The following is a 17,993-nucleotide window of genomic DNA, read 5'->3' on the forward strand; positions in this document are numbered from 1 at the left end:
ATATGGGCCATCGGATCAAACCGACATTGATTGAACGGTTATCCTTGATCCTTTAGGTCGGTGGAGCGTAATCCCGAAAGAGAGTTCTGATTGGACTCTAGAGGGGGGCGTGCGCCCTGGTCCCTAGGGCGGGCGCCCTAGGCCAGGCTCCGTTCTGCCTCCGCTTCGTTCCCGTGGCTTCTGGAATCTTCTAGATGTAAGATAATTGCGCAGTACGTTAATATCTCTATGTAATCCCGACATGTGGGTCTTTCTTTCATATTTCCTGATAACCCCCTGCAGAAATAGACAAACACCAAAACTCATGGAATTCTGTCAGATAAAACCCTAAGTCTGCATGTTGATTTTATTTGGATCCTTTTCTTTTGTTTATTTGATAATTAAATTTGATACTTAAGGACCGTCAACAACCGTCTGAACTCGATCAACACATCACAACCAACACGCATTCCAAGACAGACATGCAAGAAAACAATTCCTAAATTAGAACAGTACACAAGCAATAAATAAATTTAAATAAAAGTTTTCCAAAATCTTCTACGTGCTCCTACGATCACGTCAACACGAATTCCACAGAAAACGAAGTTACGATGCGAAGACTACACATTAAATGGGACTTCACAGGCGATCTATGAACTTGTAATATTCTAGAAAATCTAACACTGGTGAACCTAAACAACAGTGATATGAACACAAAGCTTATGAAATTACCAAACTAACGCAACTTGAACGAATCAAAACAGAGCTAAAACGATGATTTTATAAGCAAAACAGTGCAATGGCAATTCTGTAATTATTTCAAGGTATAAACGATTTAAAATAAATCGAAAAATCTAGGAAATCCTCTCGGCCAGGGACTGCGCGTGTGAAATCAAGAAAGTTTGGGGTCTCTTTAGAAAAACGGCCCACGAAGGGGCATCGGGCGATATCGGCCCTCGGATTTGAAACTGACGGCCAGGATTTGATCAGGGGAGGAGGGAGAAGGCCGGCCACGGAGTTGAGGGGGATCGCGGTGGTGACCATTTCTGGTGGCCTGGTGCTCGCTGGAGTCGCACGTCCGGCTGCTACGGTGCACCGTTCTCGAAGCCCAAGACACCGGGGAGAGAGGAGTCATAGGTGAGTCCGTCCTGGGGTAAAACGCGGCCGGGGAAGTGGCCAGCGCGGCGGTCCGCGGTAGCGCCATAGTCAACGGCCTCAGTGCACGTGGGGAAGACTCTAGAGACTACCACTTCGCACGGGAGAAAGAGGGGAAGGAGGAGAGCTCACCACGGCGAAAAGCGGAGGCGGAGATGGCTCAAAACGACGATGCGGCGCGTCGCAAAATCGGCAGCTCGGCGGCGGTTTTTGCGAGCGCTGCGAGATAGAGCAGGAGTGGGGAGAGAGCGAAATGGGAGTGGGGAGGCAGCTCGGGCTTGGGTGCAGTTCAAAAGGAGCGAGGAGCGGGGGAGAACGTGGGAGCGGGGGAAATGCGGCCAACGGTTTCGGCCTCCATGCGAAGTGAGAGAGAGTGGTTGCGGGAGGGGGAGAAGCTGATGGGTGGGTCCCACCTGGCGGAGAGAGAGAAGGGAGGGGGAAGGCTGGGCTGGGCCGAACCCAAGAGAGGGGAGGGGGAGAGGAAATGGGCCGCGAGCTAGGTGGGCCGCGCAGGCTGAAAGAGAGACGGTGAAAAGAATTTGCCTTTTTATTTTTCAACCAATTTTCAAACTCATTTTTTTCAAATTGAATTTGAATAAATTATTTTTTTGCAAAAATTCACACCTGAATGCTGCAGCATGAATGCATCAACGTGTCTCTAAACTTCTAGTAAATTTTAGTTTCCCAAAAATTGATCATTTCAATTTAGAAATGTAATTTTGACTTTGATGATCACTTATTAGAGTATCGAGTAAAGGAGAAATGGTCGTTTCAATTACATTTCTCTACACTACTGCGCAATACTCAAAACTGTCATGTACACTGCTGAGACTTTTTGCAAACAAATTAACAGCCTTTTTAATTAACTTATAAGGAATTCTTGATACATCATCATTAACTTGCTCTATTTTTCTTACAAATTGAGAGCAAACTGATGGGAACGAATTGAACTGATGCACAAGTGCGAATCAGAACCTATGACAGCACTACAGCTACATCAAGGGGCTCATCTGCTTCAGGCCACTCATGATGCTGGCAGCGACCATCACTTCATCAGTGCGCGAAGTAGGTGACGAAGAGCGCAGCGAACATGAGCAGGTACGCGATCGCCTGATCAATCCCCTTCGCGTCAATCACCCGCGCTGCCGCCGGCTGCTTGTCCTGCGCCATGGAGAGCTGCATGAGCCCGGAGAAGAAGAAGGCCGTGAACAGCAGCACGTACGCCTTCACGGATGCCATTAATTCACAGCTGCTGAAGACACTGAAGAAAAATATTGGAAATGCAGTTGCTCTGCGAAGCTGTGGTTTGTTTGGAGATGCAAAGGAATTGTAGGGCATGCATGCATATATATAGCGGTAGTGATGAACTCTCAGTGTGCTTAGTTTGATCAGGACTGAAGGAAAATTTGAAGTTATTGTATATGCAGAGAAGATGAATCGGTCAGTCTGTATGGTCTTTCTGGCTCGGCAGGATTGACTATCTTGGTCGCCGTATAAATGTGCTGAACATTTCCATCTCGGCGCTCGGTTTTGTCTACTTTGGAGGATTCACATGAGTTCTCAGTTCAGAACATGAGATGAACGATGTTTTGTGTGCAAGTTTGTGAATACAATTCTTTTCGTTGAAATCTTCAGTATGTAGCAACGGACAAATCAAAGCTGCAGAACAATGTTGACTGGCAGACTGTGTGGGCCCGGCTCTTACTTGACATTCATGCGATCTAGTTTGCGGACAGATACGTCAGGCTGAGTACGTCTTACACATTTTCGATGGAATGCTACGGAATGCTTGTACTAGGTTAAAAGTGTGAGCTTATCAGCCGAATCTATGAGACATTCAATAGTATTTTTCTCTTACAGTAAATCAGCAACAGTACTTTCTACCATAACTTATCAGTCAAACGAATAAAACGGGTTCACATATTTTCAATGGAATGCTACAGAAGTTATCCTAAGTTTCTTCAGAACAATAAGACCACGTTAAGACCAAATATAAGTTAGACAAGTCATGCACTGATTCAAATAAGTTCAGTGATCAACTAGTTTTAGTGAGACAGCTACTTGTCATGGTATTTGCTTCCTATATATATTAACGGTTAGGTTCATTTCTTTTTTGTTCATACAACAAAAATAATGCAAACATACTGAAATATAAGATATTCTAGAAAGTTTAGGACAAATGCAAATGATGCATGTAACTCTCCCTTAACTATAAAGAGACTCTGTGCTTACAATATTTTAAGCTTGGTTGTAGATATGAATGGCAGGTATATATGTGATTGGGATTTTGAGGGGATTAATTCACACCTTATTATTTGGGACAAAATTTGAATGATTCAATACCATATATTCCATGACTAGGGAATAGAAATAGAAGTGTAGATAATACTATCAAATAATTATTTAATTAAATCTGATGGTAAGATATATGTTTTATAAAAGGAAATTATTTCTTACTCCTAATTACTCCCATGTGTATATCTTCAAATTTAGTGTATATATGGACCGACAAATGGACAAAGTGTATGTAGACAGATTATGTGATCTTACTAGACCATCTAGGTTTATATATGTCGAGTATACAAGTGTACATAGACTATATGATTATACTTTTTTTATACTACTATAATAGTATTATAACAATATATTAAAAGATACTCTTTTAAAAAATCATGTAGTAAGATTTGTGGTTTCTTAAAATGAGTATATAAACATACTCAGGCCTTGTTTAGATCCAATTTTTTTTTATTTTGACATTATTGTAGCACTTTCATTTTTATTTGACAAACATTGTCTAATCATGGAGTAACTAGGCTTAAAAGATTCGTCTTGTGATTTACCGACAAACAGTGCAATTAGTTTTTATTTTCATCTATATTTAATGTTCTATGCATATGCTGTAAGATTCGATGTGATGGAGAATTTTAAAAAGTTTTTTGTTTTTAGGGTAAACTGAATAAGGCCTTCTAATAAATATGTATATGCCCATGCATAATATGGTTTATTGAAGATGGGAGTAATTACACTTGGAATAGGAAAAACGTGGCCCTTTTCCTTGCCGCAACATACCTTTCTTTTTCTTTTTTCTTAGGTTAATTAATTAATTAATTAATTAAAAATTCTTAGGTTATACTTTTTTATATACTACTATAATAGTATTTCTTTTTTATTTTTCTTAGGTTAATTAATTAGTTAATTTTTAAAAAAATCAATAGTTCAGATTTATTTGAGATATTATTTCCTAGTGAATAAATGGAGTATTGTAACTCTCTCGATAAATAATCTGCGAAGTCTCTTTCTGAAAAGAAAATCTGACCATATGTTTGGGCACATTTTCCATTACGAATTGACCTACCCAATTTCAAATCTTGTGTGAATATGTCAACATTGAAATTTGCAAGTTGAACTAATTTTGATTATGTGAAAAATATATATGTGGCCATTTTCTCTGTAGATTAAGCTCTTGGAGTCTTGGTTAATTTTCTAGTGATATACTACCTCAATCAAAAGTAACACGATTAAGGAGTTAAGGTGACTTAATTTGCGCATACATGCAGAAATAACACTACGTCGTATATAACAGAGAATTTTCTTTTTTAAAAAAAAATGAAATATTCTGAAGTTCTGAACTTGTCAGCAGGATATACATTATCATTGTATCTCAAACAAGTAGACAATAATTAAACTGATCAGAAATACCCCTAATTGAACTGATACATGAATTCAGTCAGGAAGGAGGACCCGGACCGACCGGCATTACAGATCCAACGAGCTTGTCTGTCTTTTAGACCAGACACGAAACTAGCTATATATACCACTGATCAGTGAGCGAAATAGGTGACGAAGAGCGCAGCGAACATGAGCAGGTAAGCGACAGCCTGATCGATGGCCTTTCCGTCAATCACCCGCGCCGTCGCCATGGCGGTCGCTGACTTCTCCTGTGCTGCCATGGACAGCTGCATGAGCCCCGAGAAGAAGAAAGCTGTGAACAGCAGTACGTATGCCTTCAGGGCCGCCATCTTCTGTCAGACTGTCAGTGTACTAGATAGCTAGAGTTTTTCAAGCAGCTGCCTGAAAGATGTATCGCAGCTTCTGAACTCTGATCCTTTTGAATAGCTACGCCTACTAGTTAAGAATATATGCGCTCCTATATATAGGCTCTCTGATGCTTGTGGCGATGCAGAGGAATCGGTGTGGCTATACGTATTTATAGTGTGGCATGATCAGGAGTTTTGAGGATAATTTGAACTTATGAGTCGGTCAATTCGTTTGTCTAGCTCGCCAGGATTGACTTGACAGTTGAAACATCTCGTCATGTGCTGAAATTTTGGCATTTGCCAGGCAATTGTCTATCTCAGCCATTCATTTCGCTTTTAACCCCTCCTTGGCTCTCCTTTGCAAGATCTATGTCAGTTCAGTATATACTGAGCATGAGATGACTTTTTGGATGCTAAGTCGTGAATGGAATCGTCCTTTACCTTGTAGGAGTAACTTGAAACCTTCAGGGAGTGGCAGCGCTAGAAAAATGCATGACAACATTGACCGGGCCCTGCAGGCCATGCGATCTAGTATATACTGGGGGATAGGACGGTTAATTACTGTAGTCTTGTCATGTGTTACAATACTTTAACCGGAAGGAAGATGAACTGTTGAGGTTGCCCAAACCATTTAGGTTTAAGTTCTCGTCTAAACGAATTTTGATGTTATTTTCTTCTTAATAAAATGTACCACCTGGTTGCTCCTAAGTTGGTTCATTTTCCGGCTGGTTTCTCCTAAGTTGCTTCATTTTTTTAATATAGTTTTACCGGAGCAAAGGACCGTTTGCTTCAATGCTCTTGCAAAGGTAAGAAGTATAGATTAGGAAAAAGTTGAGCATGGACATGGATTTATGTAACACTTACACGACAATATAGACAGCAATAACACATACATACTCATCTTCTATAAACATACATACGCAAATTCTACCTTTATGAGCATCTTTGAACTGAGTCCGCAGATCTCAAGATTTACAAAGTCACCACAAGCGTCTCATTGTCGATAAAGACATCCGCATACTACTAAAAGTTTAAATCTAAAAAAATACAATCGTGCCAAATCAAGGACTTAGCTTGGTGGGTAGATTCCATTACAAGAAACCCAACCAACTAATCTATGATTAGTTCGCTCCTTGAAATGGTTTTTAGAGAAGTTAAATGTATTACAGATCCATTAACTTATGCGGGATTTTCAATTAGGTCCAACTCTAAAAGTGATTTTCATGTCCATAAACTTTTTAAAAGGTTCACCACAAGTCTGTATCCCTTTGTTTAGCTATTAGATCTAACGTGGCATATATAATTAGTTTTTTTTTATGTAAACAGGAGGGGTTGCCTCCTACTGTGCTTTAGCCAACATAGCATAAAATTTGCATTTAGCTCCTCCTCACTCCCTTCTTCTTCCTTGCTCTGTTCCCTGAGTGGCAGCGTGAGACATGCAAAGGTGGTGAGCGCAAAAAACCGGCAAGCGCTACGAGCGAAAGGGACGGTGGTGTCAGCATCACCTCCCGCTAAAACCAGTAATTAGGCTAAGATGTCCACTACTAATCGCACTTCTCCTAATTCCTAATTCGACTAGTCATCCTGAGCTCATGCCACAGCAGGAAGACCGAATGGCTGCATTCATCAAATGGGCAGTACTCAGCCAAATCGGCATATTGCCTGCAATTTAAGGACCTCGGCATCTGTGCTACGGCTGGTTTAACGTGGAGGACGAAAGCACCGCCAAAGTGCAGATTTTTCCGTTGGCTGTTGCTACAGAACAGGATTTGGACAGCAGATAGGCTCCAGATTAGGTAATGGCCAAACGAGTACGTCTGTCAGCTATGTATGCAGAATCTGAAGACTGCGCTACGTTTGTTCGTTGAATGTCATTATGGGAAAGAGTGGGTCAGAACGCCGAACCTGCTCCCTGTTAATTGGGGACAGAGAACAACGCAAATGCATGCTGGTGGATGTCTGTCATCAGAGAAATTGTCGTCAACAATGCAAATCAGTGTTTTGTGATCAGGGAATTAAAAGGGTAGCACACGGAACACAAAATTATGTTGGTTCAGGCACGTACGGGTGTCTTATGTCCAATAGAGAATCAATCTCTTATCTCATATGCTTAAGGATTACAGGGACGCTAATGTACGTGTTTGTCTAGCTGTGTAAACTAGATTCTGTCTGATACAAAATTTATGAAACCACACATTCCCTTAATCCTTAACTTGGCGTAAGTGTGAGGTTGTGTCAATATTTGAGGTGCATACGAATTGTTCTGAGATAACTTAATGTTTGAGTTACATGTAAAACTATGATTTGAGGTGTCCTTTTTATTAAAATTATTTAAAAATTTTACAACAAATATATACACCTAAAATGTGCTTACATGCGAATTTTTAGATTTTCATGGTCGTTTCAATTACATTTTTTTTTGTGAAATTCAGTTATAGACACAGACGCTCATAAATACAAGTGCACTTCTCACGAACGCACGCACGTACATCCTATACCTTTGAGCATCTCCAAAGAACTGGCACATCTCTGCACTATACTCAAAACTGTCATGTACACTGCTGAGATTTTTTCAAACAAATTAACAGCCTTTTGACTTATGAGGAATTCTTGATACATCATCATTAATTTGCTCGGAAGCTTTTCTTTTGTATTAACAAATTGACAGCAAACTCATCGGCACGAACTGAACTGATGCACGAGTGCGAGTCAGAACCTATAACAGCACTACAGCTACAGCAAGGGGCCGGCTTATCTGCTTCAGGCCACTCATGATGCTGTACTACTGTGTCTACTGAGGCAGCAGCGATCATGCTTCAGTGCGCGAAATAGGTGACGAAGAGCGCAGCGAACATGAGCAGGTATGCGATCGCCTGATCAATGGCCTTGGCATCCACCACCCGCGCCGCCGTCGCTGGTTTGTCCTGCGCCATGGAGAGCTGCATGAGCCCGGAGAAGAAGAAGGCCGTGAACAGCATCACGTACGCCTTCATGGATGCCATTAGTTCACACCGCGCTGCTGAAGAAGCTGAAGAAGAATGAAAATGCAAATGCGCCTGCGAAGCTCTGTGATTTGTTTGGAGATGGAAAGAAATTGGAGGGCACGCATATATATAGAATATAGATGCAGTACATGGGCAAAGGTGCGATGAAGATGAACTCTCAGTGTGCTTAGTTTGGCCGGAGGACTGAAGGGAAATTTGAAGTTATTATGAAGAGAAGATGAATCGGTCAGTCTGTATGGTCTTTCTCTGGCTCGGCAGGATTGACTATCATGGTCGCCACATAAATGTGCTGAACATTTCCATCTCGGCGCGCGGTTTTGTCTAGTTTGGAGGATTCGCATGAGTTCAGTTGAGAACATGAGATGGGCGATGACCCGATGCATGTCTCGTGTGCATGTCGTGAGTATTGGTTGAAATCTTCAGTAAATAGCAACGGACAAAGCTGCAGAACAATGTTGACTGCACCCTGCCCTCACATTCATGTGCTATTTTGCCGACAGAATACGTCATGCCTAAGTATGCCAATGTCATATACACATGCATGTGCTAGTTTCCCCAAGACGACTCCGGGTCCGGGGTGGGCTCCAGATTCACGCAGTGTTCTTCTACCCCGGCCTGGCCTGCAACTGGTGGCGGAGGGGCGACGCCTGGATGTGGTTACGTGCAAGGCCCAGCCCTTCTGGGTTGGCTTGGCTCTTGACAGTGGCTCTCCAGCTCGATCAGGTTGCCAAGCAACGGCTCTCGGTGTGCCATATATGCATGAGTTGTAGGCGAAAGCTCAGCTCGCCTCTCGGACGGGTCAACGATGGTGATGCGCCGGGCGTCAAATCCCTCCTTGGAAGCTTCGTTGAACATGCATGTTATCATCAGTGTTGACAGCGTAGGTCTGTGAGCAAAAGCCATGCCTTATTAGTTCCTAAGGCCGGCGCGACAGTGACGCTCTTAGATTAGATATATTAGATATTAGGTATGGATTCAACTCATACAGTACTATTTACAATATTTTAATTTGAATTTGGATATGAATACACATATTATTAGATACGAATATAAAATCGGTAATGCTCTTCTCAGGGCGTCCGTCCTTCGGGACACGCCCCTGCCTGTGGACCATGCTTTACTCAAAATATCTAACGAACACCATCCACGTACAACCACTCATTCTCTAGTTTATTTATGTCCACTCGACAGTGACGCTCTTAGATATTAGGTATGGATTAAACTCAAATAAGTGTGAAACTGAATCCACATAGTACTATTTACAAAATTTTAATTTGAATTTGGATATGAATACAAATATTATTAGATACGAATATAAAATCGGTAATGCTCTCCTCAGGGCGTCCGTCCTTCTCGACATGCCCTTGCCTGTGGACCATGCCTCACCCAAAATATCGAACAAACACCGCACAGCCACTCATTCTCTAGTTTATTTCTGTCCACTCATTTGTTTTAGTCTTTTTCTCCTCCTCTTCCTCTTCTTCAATGGAAGTCAGATCCACTGTGCCCAACTCTCCTCCGCCCGCATCAGCGCCGCACCCCATCACCAGCTGCGTCGCACGCATCCCCTGCCGCGCCCCACTCCATCTCACCTGTATGTCATGGCCATGGTATCACCAGGCCACCAGCAACTTGGCACCACCAGCAGGATGACATCGTCGGCTGGGGCATCATCTCCTGTGGCACCGCTCGCCCGAGCGCACGCGCCCCCTCTTAGCTCGCCAGCGCCACCCCCGCCTAGGCTGCTCGTCAGCGCGCTCTCCACCTCGCGACGCCTAGCGAGCTACCCCTCCTTCTCTCCCTCCATCCCTCCCCCGCAACGACCTCTGCGTGCCTCTATGCCACCAGAGTGTGGGCGACAACGCCAGCTTCCGGCAAGGAGAGCACGCCTCCCTCCCTCCCTGCTCTCTCTCCCTCGCTCTCTCACCTCCATACATCCAGAGACGATGACGACGACATGGCTTCGACGAGGTAGGTGGGGACGGATTTGGATCCGAGGCTTCTCTCCCATCCCCTCCTCCTCTGGATGTGCTCCTCCACCACCACCACCTCCTCCTCCTCCTCTACTCCTCCTCCCTCTGGATCTATGAGATGTGGTGGTGACTAGGATTCCGACGAGCTCTCTGTGGTTCAACTTCTCACCATGTTGCAATGGCTTTCTTGGTGTGTTTCATTAGGTCTAAGTTGATGTTGCAATTGTTTTTCTTCCTTTGTTGCATTAAGTCTTTGTTGATGTTGCAATGGTTTTCTTTGTTTGTTGCATTAGGTCTTGATTGATGTTACGTAGGCTAGGGTTCCGACAAGCTCTCTGGATTGATGTTGCAATGGTTTTCTTAGTTTGTTGCATTAGATCTAGGGTGATGTTGCAGTAGTTTTTTTTGTTTGTTGCACTAGGTCTCGGTTGATGTCACAGTAGGCTAGGGTTCCGACGAGCTCACCTGCTTGGTGTTGCAACAGTTTTCTTCGTTTGTTGCATTTGATCTGGGTTGAATGTTGCAATGGTTTTCTTCAGTTGTCGCATTAGGTCTCGGTTGATGTTGCATCCTACTGTTGCAGCAACAAAGGGAGGGTGGCGAGTTGGGGCTGGGCTTTGGGGGCGAGCTGGCGGCGGGCGAAGGTGCTAGGGGGCTGACGAGGTCGAGAGAGGGGACGGATCCCGTACGCGCGAGAGCTAGGGCAGGTTTGATCCACTTCTTCCGTGCGCGTGGGGGCAGTGCGAGTCTGTGGTTTTGTTCTGTTCGGATGGACGGAGGCGTAGGTCGTGTAGATGGGGGCGATGCGGGATATGCTTTTTCTTCTGTATATGGTGGGGGGCCGTGCTGATGGAGGGCGCCCGATGAGATTCAATCCCATCGAACGTCCGGGCGCGAGCATGACCAATATAAAATAGATATCTCGAATTCGGATTCACACTAGGATATTCATTGTCTTTGAAGGTAACATGTAGATTTGCTTAAAAAGTCAACATTAGTGTGGATAACATATATATTAATAAATATTTCAATAATCAAATAAATATGTAGTCAATAAAAGTGTACATAAATATTTAAATATACATAAATATTTATTTACATATATTTTTTAAATATATATAATTCATTAAAATATAAATAAACTAAAGTACATAAATTTATATGATTATTCATATTAAAGTTAATTAAATGCTTAATTATATATTACAAATATCATTAATATCCTTCGTAAAAGAAGTCATTTTGGACAAGGCTTGGCCAAACATTGAGAATATAAATCATAAATAACTTTTAAGTTACTAAGTTTTAAAATATGAAAATTATATGATTATATGCATATATTTATCTTGAAAAATACTTTCATAAAAAATATACATATATCACTTTTTAAATATTTTTATAAAAACAAGAAGTCAAAGTAAAATACTGTCGCTATCAAAATGACTTCTTTTAGCAATCTAGAGGGAGCACAAGTTTTTAGTAGTTATCTTAAGTATAAATTTTATAATTATCATAAACTAAACCTAACAGTTATAATTAGCCATACATAACTTTTATATAGTTTAAACAAGTTATATTAAAATAACTATCATTTGCATTGTTAATTGTCATAAATATAAGTTATAGATGGCACTTTGTTCTTCGCAATACAGATAATGTTGGATATTCACATTTTTTTCAAATACTGATCAGAGATGGATGAAAAAATATATTTGAATACATCAATTTAACATCTATATTAAAATTGAATATGAATAAAAATACCCAGATCAATGCTAAATAGATATAAATATTGGATCTTTCGAATATTTAGACACTAGATCTATCTCTATTAGATATGCACTATATCTAGATACATACTAGATACTATGTATCTAGAAGAGAGGGAGTAGTTTAAAACATTTATGTACACATAAATGCATTGAGAGTAAAATTTCCACGGGTTCGGTACTTGGGTGTCATCTTGTATATTTACTTTGAGCTTGTTTGTTTGAGTTTTAATTAGCTTTTGGTTTAGCACTTGGCTTTCTGGTTATTGGTTCTTGCTATTTATTTTTGAAAATAAATTTTTAACTTCTCAGCACACAAAAGCCAACATATTTTTTGTATTTAAATTTATTTTCTCAGAAGCCACCTTTCTAGCTCTTTCTTGGTAGATTAAGCTCTTAGTTAATTTTCTAGTGCATGCCACTTAATAATATTCTACCTGCAAATAAAGTAACACGATTTCCACAAAAGCATACTGTGCACCTCTTTCCTGTAGGATAGAGTTGAGGCGAACTAATTCGCACATACATGCAAAAACAACAATATGTCGTATATATATAAGTGATATAATTTTCTCAAAAAAATTAAAATATTTGAAATTATCAGCAGGATACATCATCATGCACGCATAAATTGCTTCTCAAACAAATAAACAACAAACTGATCAGAAATACTCCTAACTGAACTGATACATGAGTGCAGTGAGGAGGATCCCGGAACGACGACCGGCATTTGCATCATATATATATACAACGAGCTTGTGTCTGTCTTTAGACCAGACACAAGACTATATATACTACGATCGAGACACTCGAAAGATCAGTGAGCGAAATAGGTGACGAAGAGCGCGGCGAACATGAGCAGGTACGCGACAGCCTGATCGATCGCCTTTGCGTCGACCGCCGCCCGCGCTGTCGCCACGGCGGTCGTCGCCTGCTTCTCCTGTGCTGCAATGGAGAGCTGCATGAGCCCGGAGAAGAAGAAGGCTGTGAACAGCAGCACGTACGCCTTCACGGATGCCATCTTCTGTCGCTGTATATATTAGCTAGCTAGAGTTTCTGAAGCAGCTTTTCCTGGAAGATGTGTGTATCGCAGCTTCTAAACTCTGATCCTTGAATAGCTACTACTGAAGAATGTGTGCTCGTATATCTATAGGCGATATGATGTAGAGGAATCGGTGGCGATACGTATTTATAGTGGCAGAAGGGCAGGAAAAACGTGGAGATCGAGCTGCATGCATGCCATGTTTGATCAGGACCTGTAGGAGGAGAATTTGAGCTTTGAGTCGGTCAATTCGTCTGTCTGCCTCGGCAGGATTATATTGACTTGACAGTTGAAACTTGAAACATCTCGTCATGTCATATGTAGTGCTGAGGTTTTGGCATGTGCAACATCGCATTTGCCTAGCCGATGTCTATCTGAGTCATTCATTTTACCCACCTCGTTGGCTACATATTAATTTGCAAGATCTGCGTCAGTCGAGTTCAGACCATCAGATGACTCTTTGCTCTTTGGATGCCGGCGCCAAGTCGTGAATGGAATCGCCGGCCCCTTACCTTGTAGGAAGTACGTAGAAACCTTCAGGGATGGGCGGCGCTAGAAAACTGCAGTGCATGTGACAACATTGACCGGCCCCTGTGCTGGATTTGAGGGCCTAGGATAACAAGAGCCATTAACAACACACGATTATTACCATTTGTGGATGTGGAAACTTTATTACGCGGGACCGGAGGAGTATTTTAAAAATATTTGTAGTATATATTTGGATACCATTACGGATTAGTTACTGGAGACTTGTAATGTGTTACTATAATACAACATATTTTTACTGGGAAGAAGCTAGCTGAGCTGGTTGAGCCGTTGAGGTCGTGGATGTATGTCCAAAGAATCTAGATTTAAGTTCTTGTCTAGAAGAACTTGGATGTCTATTTTCTTCTTCATAAAATACCACTTGGTCCCTCCTAATTTCATCTAATTTTTAATATTATATTTTTACTCGAACAAAGAATGTTTGCTTCTCATAAACTTTTAAGTATCTTCGAGAGCCTTTCTAAAATTTACTCAGTAAATCATCATTAGAAGAATCACTTGAGTAAAAATCACTTTCTATATTTTTATATTATACTATTTTATTTAATAGCTTTATGTATCTTGTGTCCGCTCTAGAGAGCTATTCTTGTTTTTAATCTTTGGCCAGTGAGAAATTTGGAATAGAGGATGTCTATATATATTCAATTAAAGAAGTTGCTTAAAAGTTTTTCCCACTAATATCTCTATTTCCCATAAATTAGAAATAATACAAATAGTCTTTGGGAGTTATTCTTTTTTTCTGACTGTCTTTTGGAGTTTCTCTAAGAAGTATAAATTAGAGAAAACGTTGCACATGCACAGATTAACACCCTAGTCTTCAATTGTTTTCAAGAATTAATTAGAGACTAGATAAAATTTAGTGGAAGGATGAGAATGTTATTCTGTACGTAAATTAAATTCAACTAACCTATGTTAGCCTGCCTACTACTGAACCGCACAATCTCTTGTAAATTTTTCATACAGGATTAAATCATTTATTATACTAGAATTTATTATGGACATAGGAATTTATTTGATTTAGGGTTGAGCAAAGCCAAATTAAATTCAATAAAAGATAGTTAGCTCCTTATTACTAGCGTGAGAACCGCACAATAAATTATAAGCCCCGTTGCAATGCATGAGTATGTTTGATAGTATATATAAATAGAAGTGTAGTAGATAAATATAATCTAGCTTAACTTTTAAATTAAAAACAACAATAAAACATGCTAGAGTGCATTTTTCATTAAGAACTACTACTCATTCAAAATTATTAGCCGTTTAGTGTGTTTTCTAGGTATATGCCTTTTGCTATGTATTTGATGGTAGCAACGGATTCAGATCGGATTCGTGTGAAACCGAATCTGTATAGCACTCTTTACCATATTTTAATTCGAATTCAAGTACAAAACAAATATCTTGAATTTGGATTTGCATTCAGATATATATGGGATAGCTACATGACTTTGAAGATAATACGTAGATTTTCTTAAAAAATCAATATTAGTGTAGAAACATATATATTAATAAATATTTTAATAATAAAATATATAAAAACTAACAAATGTCTACATAAATATTTATCTATAAATAATTTTAAATATATAAAATTCATTAATATGTACTACCTTCATCCCAAATTGTAAGTCATTCCAAGAATCTTGGAGAGTCAAAGCACCTCAAGTTTGACTAAATTTATATTGCAGGATAATAACATTTATGATATCAACTAAGTATCATCATTAGGTTCTTCATTATTTATATTTTCATAGTATATCTATTTGATGCCACAAAACTTTGTAATTTTTTCTATAATTTTGGTCAAACTTGAGATGCTTTGACTCTCCAAGATTCTTGAAATGACTTACAATTTGGGATGGAGGGAGTAATAAATTAAAGTACTTAAAATTAATATGACTAGTATATTAAAGTTAATTAAACTTAAAATTTATATATCCTTTATTGTATATATAACAGAATCATTAATATAAGTTTTACTAGTTTTATATCATCTTAATCATAAGTTTTATAATGATCATAAATTGAACTTAATAGTTATAATAGCCCTAGATACAACTTTAATACAATTTAAACTTGTTATATTAAAATAATTATCATTTGCATTGTTAATTAGTTATAAATATAAGTTCTAGATGGCACTTTGTTCTTCACAGATACAAAGATAATGTTGGGTATTCATTTTTTCTAATATGGGTCTAGAATTGAATAGAGAAGAATCACAAAATTGGATTCAAACACATCAGTTTAGCATCCATATTAAAATAGAATATAAATATGAATATCCATACCAATGCTAAAACGGATACGGATATTGGATCTTTTAATTATTTAGAAATCTGGATTCATCCCTATTAGATATACACGATAAAAAACAAGACTTACAATGTAAAACAGAGGGAATACTTTTTTAAAACACCTATGTGTCAATAGATGCATTAGACACAAGATCTTTTTTCTAGTGATATCTTCGGAGTAAAATTCCACCTAGAGAGAGAGGAGAGAGTCGGTACGTGGGTGCCATCTTGTGTGTGTGTGTGTGTGAGAGAGAGAGAGAGAGAGGAGAGGGTCGGTACGTGGGCGTCCCATCTTGCATATTTACTTTGGGCTTATTTGTTTGAGTTACAGTTTTTTTTCTAAAACTTGACTTTCTAGTTATTGGATTCTTGTTATTGTTTTGTAATAAATTTTAAACTTCTCAGCATATCAAAAGCTAGAAAAGTTCTTCTCAGCTTGCTTATCTTTTAATTTATTTCTCAGAAGCTATCTTTCTAACTTTTCAAAAGCCAGCTCAATAACTGAACTGTTTGTTTCAGCTCTGACTAAGTAGAAAGCTGAAATAAACGGACCCTTTATGTTATAGTACAACATTCGTCTTCTGCTTGATATGCCTGAAGCGTTCAAGCCATCATTTCTGCGCTGTTCATCAAACTATTTCTGATGAAATGCTTGTTAATTTAGCTATTTTTGCTGCCTCTATCTTCACTCAGTGCAGGGTGCTACCAGAGCCAATTTTCATATGAAATGCGTATGTTTGTACGTTGTCTTGTGTGAATATTTCTACACTTGGGCAAGTCGAACTGAAAAGTGAAAAATATAATGGCCACTTTCTCGGTAGATTAGTTAACTTTCTAGTGCATGCAACTTACCTCAAAATAAAGTAACACGATTTACACAGAAGCATATCGTGCATCTCTTTCCCGTAAATTGAACTAATTTGTACATACATGCAAAAATAATAATATAGTATGTCATATATATAACTGAGAATTTTCTCAAAAGAGATTAAAATATTTTGAACTTATCAGCATGAGCAGGATACATCATTGTAGATGGAATATCTTTTAAAAAATAGACAACAAACAATTTGTTCGATGTAATGCCGATCGATCATTCTGGATCCTCTGACTATATTCCTGTACGGAGAGGACCCGGCATATATTACATCATAGAACGAGCTAGCCTGTCTCTCTTTTAGAGAAGACACAAAACTAGCTATACTACCAACGATGGAGACACCGAAAGATCAGTGAGCAAAATAGGTGACGAAGAGCGCAGCGAACATGAGCAGGTAGGCGACAGCCTGATCGATCGCCTTGGCGTCGACCACCACCCGTGCCGTCCCCATGGCGGCCACCTGCTTCTCCTGTGCTGCCATGGACAGGTGCATGAGCCCCGAGAAGAAGAAGGCTGTGAACAGCAGCACGTACGCCTTCAGGGCCACCATCTTCGTTCTGTCGCTGCAGAAACTAGCTAGAGTTTTCGAAGCTGCCTGAAAAGATGTGTATCGCAGCTTCGATACTCTGATCCTTAATAGCTATGCTAGGTGCTAGCTAGTGAAGAATGCTTGTGGCGATGCAGAAGAATCGGTGGCTATACGTATTTATAGTGGAAGAAGGACAGGAAAATTAAGCGTGTGTGGCGATCGAGCGAGCTGCATGCCCTGTTTGATCAAGGACTTGTAGGAGGAGAAATTTGAGCTTTGAGTCGGTCAATTCGTTTTATTGTCTGGCTCGGCAGGATTGACTTGACAGTTGAAACATCTCTGGTACGTGTGTCCACCATCCTTATATGTGTGCTGAGATTTTGGCATGTGCAACCATCGCATATTAATTTGCCAGGCCAAATGCCTATCATCTCTCTGATGAGTCATTCATTTTACCAACCTCGTTGGCTCCTTTGCAAGATCTGCGTCAGTTGAGTTCAGACCAACCAAGAGATGACTCTTTGGATGCCAAGTCGTGAATGGAATCGTCCCTTATATTAATTACCTTGTAGTAGGATCAGAGTACGTAGAAACCTTCAGGGAGCGGCGGCGCTAGAAAAGTCGAAAACTGCACTGCATGACAACATTGACCGGGCCCTGTGCAGGCCAGCCATGCGATTCTCGTTCACGATTTGAGGGCCCAGGACAACAAGAACCATTGACAACAAACGATTATTACCGTTGTGAATGTGGGGATTTTATTACACGGGAGAAGCATTTTAAA

Source organism: Sorghum bicolor, chromosome 3 (genome assembly GCF_000003195.3).
Source record: "Sorghum bicolor cultivar BTx623 chromosome 3, Sorghum_bicolor_NCBIv3, whole genome shotgun sequence".
NCBI classification, from domain to species: Eukaryota; Viridiplantae; Streptophyta; class Magnoliopsida; order Poales; family Poaceae; genus Sorghum; species Sorghum bicolor.